Here is a 4,161-nt window from a genome sequence, read left to right as displayed (position 1 = left end):
CTGTCGCTATTAATAGCAAACGTTGTTGATTTTTAGAGTTTATTTAGCTATATTACCATTAGTAATTGGACTGAAACCAAACATCGGAAGCGAAAAAAATCACTATTTAATTCGTTATTTCAGTAATAAAGGACCCTATATCCACCGAAAGGCTCTGCATTGTGTTGTTGTCCATCGGTGCGTTCGAAAGACTTTGAGAAATCGTCTGTCATTAAACCATGATTACTTTAAACGAATTCATACGATCACTCCAATGCGTGTATCATTATATTTCACTGAAACAAATTGAAATTAGACTGCCCTCATTATTGGTTTGAAAGCTCAAAAGGGGAAACTACAGCCGATGGTTTTAATGTGGAATTAACGATCATCCGCCACGGAATCATCATCACCACCATCTCACCCACATTATGCTGGGTGCCACGTTTCGCCGTCGAAATTACCATCCATCTACAAAGCACAAAAAAACCCTGCCACATCGGCGCACGTGCCCCGCGATGTCGAATTATTTGAGCTTTCATATTTCGACCGATCGCAACCGGCTGACACTGACATCCCGACATCACCCGCCCTCTATCCTCCTTTCCTTTCTCACCATGATCCTCGCTGCTTGATCGTCCATCATATCCGCATCAGCAGCGATGGGGGGGGCGCAAGCGTCATGCTCATCACACCTCATCATTTTCGGCCATTCGCCGGTAAAAGTAGCAACTTTCAGTCACTTTTAAAGACGCCTCACCTCAACTGGCCCCCGGAAGCGGAAAAACCGGCTCGCCAGCCATCGATCCAGCGTCCAGCAGGGGGCTGCTGCTGGGAAAAGGCGGCAGCGTGTGGATGTGTGGAAGCTACACCTCCCACTTTTCACCAAACCAAACTCAATTTCGGCAAAACGACGATGCGATATGAAATGATTTTGACACCAATAGTCAAGAGGGGGCCAAGGGGACGGGTCATGATGATGATGGCAAGATCAGGTCAACGGCAAGGAGCAGCAGCAGCAGCAACAGTGATCCGACCCCCCCCCCCCACCGCCCCCCGCAACCATCCACCCAGTTCAGCAAATCCAGTGTACCAAGATAATGGAACATTTTTGGCTACTTTCGATGCTGCTTTCGCGAGTACCGCGCGATCATCACGCGCGGATCGCCGCTACTATTACTATTATTATTATTATTATTTGGCTTTCTTCAACCCCTGCACCAGCACACGGCGTGTCCTCCTTTCTCAGCTGACTTGCTGGCTTTTCTTGTTTTTCCGCTGCCAAATTTTCGGCACTAATTCCCCCTCACATACATACCGTTCGCGAGCGCGCACACGCGTGCATTTTCCCGGCGAACGTTCCGAGTCATAAAGCAGGTGGAGCTGTTTGTTAATTTCCGAATTTCTTTCTCTGGCAGTGGACCAACGTTTTGTTTTGTTTTTTTTTTTCGGGGGTGGCATGGTGGATGCGGACGTGAAACACGTCCAACGGTATGGCACTCATATCTTTGATCGGACTGTGAGGCCACAGGAGGAGAAACCAGGGAGGTGGGACCGAAAGCGCCAGGCCACCCAGGCGAGGCGAAGCTAACGATTTGGGTTTTCCACTTAATCGTCATCAAATTAAAGCCCCGCCTGGCCCCCGGTCGGGTTCGCTCTCGTCGCCGCCCCCCCCCCCGCTCGATGGCAATGATTATGCGTTTGAATACCGGACCGCCAGGGTAGCCCTTCCAAAACGGATGCGTCTTGTGGTTTGTCGGAATCATCATGTTTATTAACATCGAATTTTCCAAGATCTTATCGTAGATCGTCCACCTTTTTCTTCGCTGAGTGAAAAACTACCATAAGTCACCGAAAGGCTACATTCCACTTGTTTCTGAGACGAATCGCATAATAATCATCTGTACGCGTGTTCAGTCGTTCAGCTTTTTGGTAAAAATTTATTCTCATTCGAATGCCAGCCGTGGTCTAATCCACTGAGGTCAGTTCCTTGGTTCCGTTGCTTTTTCAACACATAAAGGATAAGAACTTTCCCTCCCGTTATTCCGCTTATCAACGGCATGTTTTCTGGTCTGTTGTGTTTTTTTTTTTTTTTCATTCAGTTGCACTTGGATGCGTACCATAAAACACACAAAGCTCTGCTCTCCAAAGAAACATCACCGATCGTGTGATCGTGTACTGTCAACGCTATCAACTCTAATGCCCTTCCTCTGGATGGACAGCATCCAACTCGTAAACGTAGAGAAGCCGGATCATCAAACAACCGTGTGGCCACTGATACCCCCCCAGAGCCTCTCGCTAGCGCTGACCGTGTGCAAATAAATTCGAAAACGAAAGCAAGAAAGCTAAAACTCATTAACGCGCGCGCGCGCGCTTGCCTGTGTGACATAATGTCGTGGTTTTATGTCGCGGAATTTAACGGCAACCATACCGCTTCCGACGCTACGAAATCATCATCGTAGGGCTACATTTTCGCAAGCAACGCAATCGTTTGAACCATTTTTATTGTGCTCCACTCGCTGGCCCTTGTTTGATTCGCCTAGACAGTCGACCACTTCTGTGACTCTTCTCTACGGTACGGCAGGACACTTTCCCTGTCTGCCGGTGGCAGAGGCTTCATTTTCACTTCAGCAAACCGCAAACACACGCCCGGGGAGAGGAAGGGGTCGTGGTGTACAATGTTTCTCGCGCGAAATGGTACCGCTGTGTGAGGTGGCGATGCAGCGCTGGAAAGTGGTTCTCGGCCGGATCTCGTAGCCGGAGTTGGATTAACCGTTTCCATCGTATACCGTGGAGCGATCACCGGAAACCGGAAACCACCCCGTCTTCAAAGTTCAAGTTCAATGAACATCGAACCGTTGCTCGGTAGGTGGCCGGTTTAGCATCTCTCTCTCTCTCGGACAGTAATCGGACACTTGACTCCGATCATAGCCCGTGGCACGCTTTTCCAACCGAACCGCACCTAAGCCACGATGGCGTGGCCAATGGAGAGGATGGAAATCAAAACATACCCTTCCACTTACACATCAAAAACCAAAAACAGATAGCAAAACAGAGAGAGAGAGAGAGCTTCTGTTGTTCGCACAATTGATTCCTGTTGCTACCGCTGGCCGCTCTGGAGTGGTTGGCACGGTTCCTGAGATGCCCCAGAAAACAAACAAACAAAGTGTCCATGGACCAGATACAAACATGCAGGCACATGGAAGTGGTGATTTCCTTCTCGGCTCACTCGGTCAACAGCGCCCACTCCAGTCCATCGGTTGGCACTCCAGGGAGCAGCAGCAACAAGCCAGTAATTTGACTGCCCTCCAGCATCGGATTAGCCCCTTCTTGCGGCCCCGTTTTGGCCAACAGTTTTCCGGCCAAGCCATGGGGCCGACCGTTTCCGCCCAACTCTGTCGAGATCTTCGAAAGGGGGGGCTAAGGGTGGGAGGAGAGGTCATTGTTACGAGCCGATCAGGGCCCTCCGGGACGGCGTACGCGGATATGTGTGTATTTTGAATGGTGGTGGTTTCTGGGTCAAGAGATTCGAACGGCCAGATTTGGGACCCCTTGCCCCTTTTTTTGATGGACAGCAGCTGTTGATGCGGCTATTGCTGCTATATCGTCCCCGAGATAATAAAGACTATGTCCATCCATTGTGAATCCGGGAATGCTGGAAAAGAGTTGTGTGAATCGAACATCCCTCCTCCGGGCCTTTTCACAGGAGTCGTTAGAAAGGTAGCATTTAACGTCTCCGGAGATTGTTTGTTTCCTGGCACCATTTTTCTCGACCGAACCAAGTGCCGTAGAACGTGCCAGATCTAGTCCACCATATCCCTTCGCTGGGTGCCTGGGTCAGTGAGTCAAATTTGGAAGCCAAAAGCTTCAGCGACTCGGCAATGGAACGGCCCCCAAAAAAAAAGAAATGATCGAACTGCTCTCGCCTCTCCAAAGCGAACCCCTGCGCCGCTTGATCCCCGATAGTCCAAACCCCGAGCTGTCTAATGAAGTGATGACATAGTAAAATGCGGAAAATTACGCACCGGCCACCAGCCGGGCGGCCGGATGGTTAAAAACAACTTTCTCTTTCCCTGCACACGCACTGCACGCTGGTTCCGGTGACTGTTCTGCGGAACCGATAGCCATCCTCATCCACTCCCGTTCCGGCCTGGCCAACACCAACAACAACAACAACAACAA

This window comes from Anopheles aquasalis, chromosome 2, assembly GCF_943734665.1.
Source record: "Anopheles aquasalis chromosome 2, idAnoAquaMG_Q_19, whole genome shotgun sequence".
Lineage (NCBI taxonomy): Eukaryota > Metazoa > Arthropoda > Insecta > Diptera > Culicidae > Anopheles > Anopheles aquasalis.
The sequence above is the reverse complement of the archived record's forward strand: the minus strand, read 5'-3'. Positions refer to the sequence as shown.